Source organism: Crinia signifera, chromosome 1 (assembly GCF_055691185.1).
Source record: "Crinia signifera chromosome 1, ASM5569118v1, whole genome shotgun sequence".
NCBI lineage: Eukaryota > Metazoa > Chordata > Amphibia > Anura > Myobatrachidae > Crinia > Crinia signifera.
Window position 1 is genome coordinate 428,548,300 of NC_139217.1, and position 13,974 is coordinate 428,562,273.

Genomic DNA, 13,974 nt, shown 5'->3' on the forward strand with positions numbered 1-13,974 from the left:
TGAGTAAACTATCTTACAATTGGATTGAAATAAAGATATTGTTTAGATAATGTATTAAGCCCTGTACACACGGGGTGATGCAGGCCTCCATGCTGAGCGACAGGCTTAAGTACGATCGTTCAGCACACATTGCGGTACACCCACGATGTGTGCTGAGCAATCTGTGCAGAGCGGGCCTTTGCTTATTTTTTAAAGGCAAAGTCCCGCGATCTAGCAGGAAAGACAGTGCAGAGGCAATGTCTTTCCCTGTGTGCGATGGCAACACGCTGTACCGAGCCTCACCGTTGCCTGGGGCTAAACACACAGAGCGATCCGTGCTCCAATTCTAAGGGATCTAGTCAGATCGCTTGGAAATGGGGCTGAAATAGCCCTGTGTGTATGACCCTTTAGAGTACACGTCTCCATCTTTCCCAACCTAGTGAACATACGGACGAGTGCTTTAAAGGTTATCCATGTCTCCAATCACTGAAACTTTGCTACAATACATATTTATGACCAACACTGTGTACAACTTTGAGGGTGTAGAAGGTACTGTGAGGAGCCGACATCATTCTGAACTTTACTGCAGATAGAACCTTCCCTCTGCATCCCATCAGCTCCCAAGACGCCAATTGGATCAGTTCATGTGTTCAACATTGTTCCATCACTGAAGCAGCATTGCGTGTCACGTATTTTCAGTTTTACTTTATTTAAAATTTAATTCCAGTTCCCATGATTACGAATTGGCAATGACGAGCTGACCGGGACTCGGTTGTTTTAGGGACCAGGTGTCTACAGGTGCCTGCCAGTGGCATTCAATGCCTGCTGCAATTCCCTGTACAGCTCATTGGGAGGCTGAGGTTACACTGTCGCAATTGAGAAGGTATTTGCAGATCTTCCCACCCCTCCATGCTACTCTGCAGGTGAATGTCCAGGGGGGTCGTCTTAATCAGACCTCTTTCTAGTGGAGGACCAGATTCAGGAGGTTATGAAGCAGAAAATTATGGGAGGATGTGTATTATAGTAGGTAAGGCATTGAGGATGTGATTTCACTAATCCAACAAGCCCTCAACTTTGAGCACCCAGTGGGGAACCTGTGGTTCCCTCTGTGTATTTACAAAAGCAGAATACGATACGCAGAGTCCATTTTACCATGCCGTGTGATACCAGATATTTTCCAAAGAGAAAGGTCCAGCAACCATTCAGTTGTTGCTATGGCCAGGACTTTCCTGGTCATGAAATTCCAGGAAGGCTTCGGATTTTTTTCCATCCCGTTCCTTATTCAGAAATGACAACTTTATGGCCAATGTTGATCCTACTGATTCCTACATTCCAGAGGGAATCCAATGATTAATGTAATGGTGCAAGACTCATTTCTTGCATCTCTGGATATCATGGACAATGAGTTGCATGTCCTGATTTGAAAAAAGGCATCTCAGCCAGCTTGCGTTTCTGATGGGTAGATGTCACATTAGGAGTTCAGAGGCACATTAGCAGTTCAGATACCATCACTTGATTCTAGCCATAACTCTTTAGAACTTCACCAAGACTAAGGTAGCAACAGCAGCACTCTTAATTGACATCTCAGATTAACAAACAGGTTTTATGATGCTGGACAGAAAGCTGGCTCAGGCCTCATTGAAGGTGCGGTTTTGTTTAAGATGAACTTCCATTCAGGTACATTCTTAATGACTTGGAACCTTAATTTGGTTCCATCAGCACTGCAAAGGTCAACCTGTACTCCTCTTAATTTTCACGTAAATCTCTGTATTTGGTTCATACTGACCTTTCTTATCATTCAAAGGTAGTGTTCAGATAGAGATTTGAATAAATGAGGACACTGTGATGCTTGCTTTGAGCCAGGATCTGGCCTTGAGCAGTGGAAATAATATTTTATTGCTTTGGTCTTAAAAAATCTATGAATAAATAGGCTTTTAAAAAAAAAAAAAAAAAAAAATTCTGCAGTGATCCAGAGGTTGGCCAGCCTCAAGACAGCGGTGATCAGATCATGGCTACTATCCTCAGTGTGCACCTGGGAACAGTTCCACATATTAAGAAAACAACCAGGAGAGAATATACACTACCCTAAAGGATGACTTTGCTATATCCTCAGTGTCTTGCAGGTAAAATGTAAGAGTATTTTTGGTACTCACCATCTGTGTGACCCTGTTCACCCACCTTTTTTTTTTTTTGGTCACTCTCAAAATACAGTCTAGTTCTGGTTTGAGTGTTAATTTGAATTAAGCACTCCTATGGAATTTTGTATTTTTAAACTGATACAGTTGAGTACTTAGCAGTGTCCCCCAGATGGACTCCGAGAAACAAATTTAACAATGAATACCAAAACCCCATAGAAAAACGTATTTTATAAAATAAATATTATAAATAAACACATATATACATTAATGCTTGTAAAAATGAAAGCTTTAGTATTCATAATATTACAATAACTGGACAACTTCGGGGTCACTGCCTCACTGATATTTATGTTTATTTGTATTTTCTATAAACTAAGCGGATAAATTGTATAAAATCTAAAACTGCAACACTTTTTTTAATTAATAAATGGAAACTGGTTTAATGCACCCAGCATATATTACTATCAATGCCAAGTTCTACTTAAAGATAAACCACTGAATTACATAAAGATAGAATCGCATAGCCATTACTATGAGTGCAGAAGAGCAATATACTGAACATATACTACACCTAATAAACTGCACTTATTTGTGGTTTGCCGCTTTAATACAATGTAGTCGCTTCCCTTAATGACAGCAGAGGAAGCCCACTACTAGCTTTTGAAAGGTCAAGGTCTTTGCTGAAAAGGAAAACCCCAGTATATATTACTTCCATTACCGTCTAGCTTAATGCAGCCATACATCCACAACAGACCAATGTACGACTGTATGGCACAAGCATTTAACCAACAGTTAAGTGCACTTTCTTAACTTGGGCGCATCAACAGCACTTGCAATCTTATTACTGTGTCTATATTAGAAAGAGCTGAGCCGCCACTGCGCTTCCACAAGTAGCCACAGAAGTGAATATAAAAAGGAAATTGTACAAATTATCTACTGCAAAAGGGTCCACTTAAGGAACAATGCGGACCTCACAAGCTTCTGCTTTACACCAGAATGATTGCAGCTAAAAGCACAGCTCGCCTCCATTTAATCCATTTGAAAAGAAGAATAAGCAATGGTAAATTAGCACAAGTAGCTTGAAGATAAACAAATACACACAGGGCGAGTATTTAGGATAGACCAGAATCGACAAATAACAAAAAATAACTATAAAGTTTTACAAATGTTTCCCCGGGTGGGGGGGGGGGGGGGGGGGGAGCATAGACTAATAAACAGATTGAACTTGTTCCAAGCAATATGGACTCCCTCAGATGCGGGCACAGTGTGAAATGAATTTAAAAATTATGTATTTTATTGATGAGACAGATAAACATGTAAACATGCTTTATTGTTCTCAAAGCATGAGAAAGGGACAGACTAAATGGGCCAAATGGTTCTTATCAGCCGCCAAATGATATGTTTCTATGTAACATGCATGAAGCGGAAACTGATTGGTTCCAATGACCCTATATATACCTACTTCCTGTGGACATAAGAATTTTAAAATTTTCTTAACTCCACTTTATCTTACATCTACTGGCGTGGATAGGGCGAGTCCTATCCCACCCAACTCTATACCAGCCACTGCAGGTACCAGAATAAGGAAGCAAGGAGCAGTAGCTTCCATAGTTAACGTGCATACCGAACATAAAAAAGGAGAGAAAGAGATTGATTTAGTGAGGGGGGTGGAGGTAAGGGAGAGAGAAAAAAGGAAAAAGGAGTAGTGACTGAGAACAGAAAAATATGGTATCAGAGAAGGGGGGGAAATTGGGGGATCACAAGAGCTGGAAACAATAGTTAAACACACAGAATGTGTGTTTTTTTATTTTGATAAATTATGAATAATTTGAAGGATTTTAAGGCTTGCATTGGCCAAGATGTTGACCCCAGTCTACAGGTCGACTGAAGATATGACATCACCTTCTGCTGCAGGACCCAAAATCTAGAACATTAGATCATAAGACTAAAGACTGACTGGGAGTCTTGTTGAGACAATGTAATAGCAGAACATCTTAATATTTTTTTCTAAGTATTCACTTCTGGGGAAAGGGCCACAGTTAAGTTGCAGAGATATTCAGATGTACATTTACCGAGAAGAAGGTCCTAACAGAACTCTCAAATCTAAAAAGTGGATAAATCAATTAGGCCAGATGAGATACATCCAAAGATACTAAAAGAGCTTAAAGCGTGATGTAAGCACTATTAACAAAATTATTCAACCAGACACTAGCTGGAAAAGAGCGAATGTTATACCACTGCACAAAAGTGGAAGCAAGGAAGACGCAAGAAACTACTGACCAGTGAGTCTCACATCAGGAGAAGGGGAAAAAAGTGACTGAGAAGTTTGAATTGGATTCTGAAAGGGAAGGGACGTGCGGCCTGCACAGGTGAGGTGAGACTTGTAGTACCCTGTTCCAGCTTAGTAACACAGCAGCAGACACAGAAAAATTTAAAAGGATTATTATTAAGTAATTTGGTGGTAGGGACTGGAGGACAGGTAAATCAATCTATATGAGGTACAGGCACAGACTACAGGGATAAATATATAATATAGAGCACAGACTGTCAGTGTACCACCCCACTACACTAACACAGTCAGACTCAGCAGGTTGTCACTATCAGCAGTGTAGTAGTTAAAACTACTACACCATGCCGGTTGCACAGCGGGGCGGGAGAGTGAACACGCGGCCGTCCTTATATACATATATAGTGACATTGTCCGGATCTCCCGAGATCCTGCTGCCGGAAAGGTGCACTCCGGGTCATTCGAATAGGGGGGTGTTGGGATTCCCGGAATCCGGACTCGCTCATCTTTAGTATTCATCCCCGCCGCTAATTCCAAAAGGGTAAATAGCAGCGGGCGCCTATTCAATGCTGTTGTTGCCAATAACATTGAAGAGGCAAATCGACAGAACAGTCAGGCCCGTTTTGCCGAAAATGGACATGGATTGACGAGATCAATCTCGACAATCCACGATAACTTCCACAGACACGCCCACTTTTCACTGATGGGCAGGAGGGACAATGAATCCCACCTGCTGATAAACTGGTGAGCGAGCAGACACAGGGCCAGGGTCCCGACTGTCGGAACATGGGATTGAATACACCCTTGAAACTCCCTTTCTCAAGAAAATCCAACAGCATAATCTCACTAGACCCGCCCCTATATATGACCAAACAAATCCACAACTCTGCTGCCTAACCTGTCAGGGAAGGTAGTTTAAGGCTCAACATTTATGCCATTAACAGCATGATGTCAAGCACAGAGTGACGACACTGGCGCCATGTTATATGAAGCAATTTTAACGCTCTCCGCATTAGAACATTGAACATGACGTTAACGCATTACAACTATGGGCAGTATTCAATGAAAAAGTTCTCCGTGCATGGAGAGCGTTTTATTTCGCTCTCCATGCACTCTCCGTGTTCCGGAGGGCTCTCTGCCACTCCTGCTCCCTCTATTCAATGTGGCTGATGCTCTCCGCCACTCGCGGAGAGTCTTAACCCCTGCAGGGAGCAGGGAGCTTTCAGGGAGCCGGAAGCAGCCAGAGAGATTAAAGTCTCCCTGGCTGCTCCAGAGGACTGTGGAGGGGAGGGGGGCTCTCCAGGACCCAGGCTGCACCCCCCTATAGCCAGCGGGGGACCCAGTATTCACTGCACCCGTTTGTGCATAGTTACGTTCGGGTGCAGTGAATATATGAATATCTAATGAGCGGCTCGAGCGCTCCGGCCCCCTGCTGGCTGCACTGTGTAAAAAAAAAAAAAATTAAAAAAATATATTTTTTTAAATTAAATATATATTCATGTGCTATAAGCACATGAATAAAAATAACATGCCCCTTCACAGAAAAAAAAAACTGATTTTTTGACACCAAAATTTCTTAAAAAAACCTTTTAGTTTAAAAGTTCACATTCCAGCTCTCCATCAAAAGATGGAGAATTGCTACACGGAGAGACACGGAGAAAGTCACTTAGAAAGACGGAGAACATTTCACATTGGATAGGGTTGCTCGCTTTTGGAGAGCAAAATGCTCCGTCCAAGGCGAACAAAGCACAAGTTCTCCACAAAACACGGAGAACTTTTCTCATTGAATACTGCCCAATGACATTGGGACTAAATACCTTTCATTACTGAAGAATTAAATACAGTGGTGTTGAGACTGCATAAGTAATTGAGGGTAGGTCTTTATTGTTTCGCTAGTGTTTAGAATGGTTGTCTTCTATCTATTCTGCACACATACTGCATATTACAGCTGTGGTGTTTCTTTATCCCGCATCCTGTGTACCCACAATATCGGCTTCAATTGGTAAAAGCAAATCTGTGGCAATAAACCACACTAATATATTCGGGGACAGATGTAGTAAGCCTGGTGACGTGATAAAGTGGTAGTTGGTAATGATCCAGCCCAATCAGTTCCTGTCATTTTTCAAACCCAGCCTGTAACATTTAGGACCTGGGTGGCTGGTGCGTTCCATCTTCCACTTTATCCCTTCTCCAGTCTTCATAAATCTGCCAAGAAGTAAAAAAAAAAAGTGTTTATTGGAAATACATTAAAAAGAAAACAGAAAACCAATGGAGTCTCTAATTATGCCTGTTCAAAAATATGGTTGAAATTCTGAAAATATGTAAAATCATATATAGCCGTGCTCCAAGAACATTAATTATCATTTGTTCTTTAGATATAAGAGACACATCTTATAAATGACCTTCATTCTTTCTGTGCCCTACAGTCTGTGTAGTTGGTAGTGTGATTAGAGATAGTAAAATCATGGGTGAGTTGTCCATTCTCCGTGGTGTGGCTATATGTCCCCCAAAAAATGCTTCTATGCATGTGATGGTCTCCATGGTGTCAACTCTTCAAATATGGTATCTGGGTATTCCCCCCTGGTGGCTCCCATCCAGGTACTAGCCCTGCTCAACACAGCTTGGCTTCTAAGGTCGGAAAAGTTTGGGCGTGCCCAATATGGTAAGATCGTATTGTAAGTGTGACCTTTGGCTTAAACACCAGTATAGGTAGCATTTATGTAGCTAGGACTGCGATTGTGGAAATTCGTAAATTGATGCAGAAAGGACTCAGGGATAACAATGAAATGGGTCTCGAATATATATACACGAATATATATATTAATGGTGATGGAATGTACTCATTATTCAATCAAAAAAGGCAAAAAAACGATATAGTCTGCAAAGAATTGTATGTTAAATAACATATAAAGTAGTATCTCCTGGGTTTGCGAAGCCTAAAAAGAGGCATCGCACCTGCGCATTGAGTACTTCCTATATATTATATTATAAAGGGTTCCAGATGATACATTCAATATAAGTATTGTCTGCCAGAATTGAAATTATACATAAAACATAATATTGTACATAAACATGAAAAATAACCACCCACGGACAGACATTGTTTAGGTATACATCGAGAGCTACCTGTACCATGGCACTAAACCCACTTCTACTGGTCATGCCTCTCGGTATTGGTTGTAGAATGAGAGGGTGGGAGTGCAGGTGACAGGTATGATGGAAGTGAAGAGGGGATCTCAAGAAGAACACTGCAGTGAAACAGATGCCCTGTTACAACGTATTGCAGGCCACAGTATACACACGATAGCCCCTGAATAGAAGATAAATGTGTGGATGCTAATCCAGTAACGAGCTGAATCACCTCGGATGCTGATCTATGATGTGCCTAGTGATAAATCGGTCATTGAAGTGTTTGTGTAAATGTATGGTGGTATGTTCAAAATAACCATACCGTTTCCTGATATAGAGGTCAGTCTTGAAACCCCAGGTTTCCCGTGCTCTGTAGGTTATGGGTAGAATGCAGCGGGTCCAGTGTGTCCCTCGTTGTGACATGGTTTCACATCTCACCTGGATGGAGTAGTGTGCAAGTGCACCACAGGCATTTAGCTGCACCTGTTTTAAGTGCAGGAATTTTTACCTTTCTATTATCTGTAGTAGACCTATTGGAGGCAGCGGTGTTGGTGTGACAGCGCACCAGTGTGGTGTAGTCACTTGACCAAACAATGACTAAAACTGAATCACCATAACATGCACTGTCTCAACCTGTCGAACTATATAACTTCACTCGATAGTCTCCTAGCAGCAAAATATGCAATAGGACTTGTTCTCATTTTTTTTTTATTAACTAGAAAAAGCTATTTATCATAAAGTCTGCATTTAATGAGCCATTTGCTGCTGTAGCAATATTTGGGGAAATTATAATTTAGATTCCTCTTAATATCTAATCTAACATGAGTAATGTTCTTGTTAATCAAACAGACTTTACTTTGGAAACATTTTTTGGAAGCTACTCCTCCCACTCTACTAATAATGGCAATTAAATAATCTTATGATTAAAACTTACCGATCTTTTTATTGCTAAATCTCATTAGATGCACGTTACCAGAGGGTTAGCAATTTCAAAAATGTTGAAGCATGATGCTACTAATTTTCTAGTTTAAAGGACAACATACCCCGTGTATCAGTGTATAAGACACAGGTTGTCGTTTGTGCGAGGAAGTATTTCCTCCTCAAACTCCGAGCTACATGATCAAGGGTTGCTGCGATATAGGTATAGGAAGAAGACATTTTCTAACGGTTTACTAAGGCTTCATTTTGTGTTTTACAGCAGCTTTTCTCAAACTGTGGGTCCTGACATCAAAGTGGGTCCCGACCACCTCAGTATGGGGTCATGACTATGTTGCTGACCATCAGGCTAATGTGTCTGTGGAGGTGGACAGGGTATAACTCATTAAGTAAACACTCACTGCTTCCCCACTTCCATCCCCCTGTCACCCTTTTCCATCCCCCACCATTACAACTGCCACCCTATCACAATAGTGGTAACTTCACTGATCACACATGAGGCGGCCAATCAGTAGTAACTTGCTGGGGACCTGTAATAATTTTTATTGTTTGACGGGGTCCCATAGCAAAATAGTTTGAGCACCCCTGCTTTACAGCAATCGCTTTCACATTGTCCTTTTAAATGTTTACTTACCTTACGAATTAAACAATGTGATCTTTTTAGTACATAAAGTAGCTCTACCCATTGGGCATCTGTGAGTCCTATGCTGGAGTAACAGAAATAAACAATTGTGTCGGATCACTCAAAGAAATGGTTGAAAGGCACGCAAACAAACAAAAAAAAAAAACGATAAAAGTAGCCAGAAATTTGTCTACATGTTAACAAATTATAGTCTTGTGAAATATAGAAAAACATCAACAAATAAAGTAGGACTTGTAAGTTCGATGGAAAACCAACCCAAGCCATGGTGACACTAAAGAGAAACCAACCAACCTCTTATAATAGGTCAGATTTATTATGTTCAAAAGTACCATCGGTACTTGTGTACTAGCACAGCGCCCACGATATTTGGTCGCATGACATATAATCGGATGGCATACACCCGATGCACTGCGATGCGATTTAAAATTGTATAAGCCCCCTATACGATGTTTAATTGTATAAGCACCCTAATGGGGGCTTACAATGTTAAATGCACCCCCACTATGAACGTGAACCCGAAGCGTGGCGAGCGAAGCACGCCCGCGAGGGGTGGCGGTACGCGTCCTACGATGTTTTCATACCCCCACTATCCACGTCAGAGTGGAGTTGATTTTATATAGTGTGGCGACCGCAGCGAGCCCGAAGCGTGGCGAGCGGACGCGTATTACTTTACATGTATTCCGCGTCCGCTCACCATGCTTTGGGCTCGGTGGCTCGCTGCGTTCGCCACACTATATAAACTCAACTCCACGCCGACGTGGATAGTGGGGGTATGAAAAGGTCGTAGGACGCGTACCGCAGCCGCTCGTCACGCTTCAGGTTCACGTTCATAGTGGGGGTGCATTTAACATTGTAAGCCCCCATTAGGGTGCTTATACAATTTGAAATCGCATACCATTGTATATGTGATAGAATGGCATACAATTCGATGGTATACAATTTAAAGGTACTTGTGTATTTTGGTGGCGCCCATCGCATCGCATACCATAACGCATGCGATGGTATGCGATGCGATTTCGTGCCATAGTGTGCGATGGCATACAATTTTCAAATTGTATGCCATTGTACATGGCATACAATGACATACGGTTAAAAATTTTGGTTATACCTGCGCACTGAAAAGTTTATGAAGCGATGAGCTGCAAGAACACTTATGGGATCTGACTGTATCCCAAGAGTTAAATTCTATAGTATGGGGGGTAGTGCTGCGCTCAATCTATGATTGTCTTATATATGCTGTAGTAAACTCTAAATTGTTGTTCAATTAATCTGACACATTGTTTATTACAACGATATTTTACTTAAAAATAATCTTAGGTATTGAAAGATACAAGCTTGCAGTACTGTGGTCTTAATACACAAAAAGGATGCACTAGTTTGTGATTCACTGTGCACAATCTGTCGTAGGTAGGTAGATAATACGACAGATTGTGCACAGTGAATCACAAACTAGTGCATCCTTTTTGTGTATTAAGACCACAGTACTGCAAGCTTGTATCTTTCAATACCTAAGATTATTTTTAAGTAAAATATCGTTGTAATAAACAATGTGTCAGATTAATTGAACAACAATTTAGAGTTTACTACAGCATATATAAGACAATCATAGATTGAGCGCAGCACTACCCCCCATACTATACAATGACATACGATGCTATGCGATTAAACATTGTATAAGCACCCTAATGGGCGCTTATACAATGTTAAGCACCCTAATGGGTGCTTACAATGTTAAATGCACCCCCACGCCACCCCCCCACTATAAACGTGAACCCGAAGCGTGGCGAGCGCAGCGAGCCCACGAGGGGCGGCGGTACGCGTCATACAACCTTTTCATACCCACACTTTCCACGTCGGCGTGGAGTTGAGAATAGAAATTGTGGCGAGCGCAGCGAGCCCCGCGTGGGGACGCGGATACCTTCACAGGTATCCGCCACCGCTGGCGGGCTTCACAGGTGTCCGCGTGGCGAGCCACGCGAGGGGACGCGGACACCTGTGAAGCCCGCCAGGGGACGCGTATACCTGTGAAGGTATCCGCTGCGCTCGCCACACTTTCTATTCTCAACTCCACGCCGACGTGGATAGTGGGGGTATGAAAAGGTCGTAGGACGGGTACCGCTGCGCTCGCCACGCTTCGGGTTCACGTTTATAGTGGGGGGGTGGCGTGGGGGTGCATTTAACATTGTAAGCACCCATTAGGGTGCTTATACGATTTTTCATCGCATAGGGGGTCAAAATCGTATCGCATCGCATGCCATCGGTTACATGGCATGCGATGCGATGATCGAACGATGCTGAAATCGGGCGCCGCCAAAATACACAAGTACCCAATTTAAAATTGTATAACATCGGCTGCCATCGCATCGCATGCCTTATGGTCTGCGATGCGATGGGCGCCGTACTAGTACACAAGTACCGTATCATCTATATATAAGTCTAGAGTCCATGAGTCTCCGAAACATTGCCATCTGCTGGCAGAAAGTGAAACTGCATCTAATTTTCACAAATGCACAGAAGGTAGCAGACTAGCTTTCGAAGCTTTTGCGTCGAGTGGGCTTACTAGTATTTACTAATCATAAACACATAATCACAAAACTGTGCTGTGCGAGGAAACAAGAGAAAACCCCCAAAACGACACACAACAATCCAGCAACACTAAAACATACTGCACGGTAAAGAAATAGGAATAAATCTGCACTGTCTGAATATCCCAACTACGCCTATGCTCGGCTGATCAGCTGTTTCATCATCAGACTGTGTACCAAATGACTTTGGAGGATCTTACACAACAGTGAGTAAATTTCAGAGTGGATGACACCTCGGAGAAACATTGCAATAAAGAATTTTTCTTTTTGAATCCAGGGTCCATTAGGCGCCTCATCGCTGAAAATGACATCTCATCAGCTTAGCACAAGTAAAATTTATAACAACATTAATACAACAAATCCAAGACTCAAATCCCAGAACAAGCAGTCGTGCAGCCAAATTCAGCACATATTAAATTCGGGGGCCATAATAAAATGCAGGCGCTTCTATAATAACTCCGCTGCAAATAAATAATGCAGGAGTAACCAGTTATTCTGGAAGCAAAAGCATCTAAATGATATTTACATTATACAGTCTGTACATTTACAAAGGGACCACCTGCGTTCATTTAGAATAATATCCGTAAATAAATATTTTAACAATAATCAGGTATTCCAGCCTGTGGTGTCGTGCTCTGCTTTACAGTATCACAGCAGAGTGTGACACCCCAGGCAGGAAAGAGGAACTGCACAGGTTTTGAAAGGTACAAGGTGCTAGAATGAACAATGCCATAATTGATAATACGTGACAACAGTAGGGCTGCAATCACAGGACGCATTGCATTCGTGATGCAGCCCACCTCTTATTGGGTACACATTGGCGGTAATAATGTGAATATGTACCTAAAAAGGAAAGCTCTCCCGGTCAGAGTAGTCCTTTGCAATAGAGCTAGGGTTGAGAGGAAGATAAAAAGCTGCTACACTAGGAAGCCATGTTGTGAGAAAGTTCTGGAAGCACCATACAGGCACAAGATCATAACACAGGGAAGGAGTTGCAGAAATTTAAAAAAAATAGAATGGGTTTAGATAGTGTACATCCAAGAGTATTTCTCCCCAATGACCAATTATCAAGCAATCTATAATCCAGATAACTAAAACAAACTAAGATAACTCTGCTTTATAAAGAGGTTAGTAGCGACAGTACAATGTTATGTATAGAAATGTGTGTCTTAACCATAGTAGGGAAAACACTGCAATCACTAGATGCTGTATAATAACGTATGCAGAACAAGCAGAACCGATAACAAAAATCCCGAAAGGGATAACCATAACCCTCTTTCCCCAAAGGCCAACCCCTCCACTAGTGCCTAAATTAAAACCACCACCCATTTCCCACACCCTAAACACCCCCAGTGCCAAAACAAAGACAATAGTGAAAAAAATGTTTATGTTCACAGCAAAAAAATAAGTCTGTATAGAAATGTGCTTTACAGCTCTTACACGCATGTACTAAAAGTCAATGCATGTTCCCATTGGCTCAGAGCAGAATAGTTCATATAGGTGAAGCCATGCTCATTCATACCGCCAGTGCACATAGGCGTGCCGCTATTGTATTGCGTTCAGACGCATTGAGACACGCCATACCATACAATATGCATGCAATAACACATCACCACCACTGGATGGATAATGCTCCACTAATCCAGTGGCGGATTGATATACAGATGGAGCTGGGCCATGTACAAGTTCTGGCAAATGGACCGTGACAACTGTAATGTTACTGTACTGTATACTGTACACACAGACCAATGGTCAGAGATGGAGAGAGTCAAAAAATAGAAATCAATACTGTAAATCAGTAATTAATGTATTCAGACGCAAACGAACATTTACCCTATGATTGAGCCCAAGTCCCCCCTTACACCAGTGTTTCTCAACCTTGGTCCTCAGGACCCCCCAACAGTGCACATTTTCCAGGTCACCCAGCAGGTGCACTCATTCACTGACATTTTAAAAGATGTTACAGCAATCATCCTGTAGCCACTACAGCAGAAGCATAACTGACCGCAAGGGATCACTCCTAAACTGACTCATGAGCACGGATCGCTATCACCAGGTGTCATAGACCAGTGGATAAGTGTGCCGCTCTCCATGCTTACAGAGTTTGATTCTGTAAGTGAGAATGTTTTTCTCTCTCTCTATGTTTGAAGTCTACCATTCATACAGTTATACATACTGTACAGTACTGTATGTTAAATAGACATTTTCTCTCAGAAAATGCTATTGCATAGAATATGCATGTACTGTATATGGGCACTTCTGTACGTGCGTCTCATT

At 42.0% G+C, this 13,974-nt stretch overlaps 1 protein-coding gene across 3 annotated transcripts in view; it reads right to left on the bottom strand.

Moving 5' to 3' along the window:
* AP3B1 (adaptor related protein complex 3 subunit beta 1) overlaps positions 1 to 13,974 on the bottom strand; it is a 224,582-nt gene that overhangs the window by 117,730 nt on the left and 92,878 nt on the right. The window lies entirely within an intron of this gene.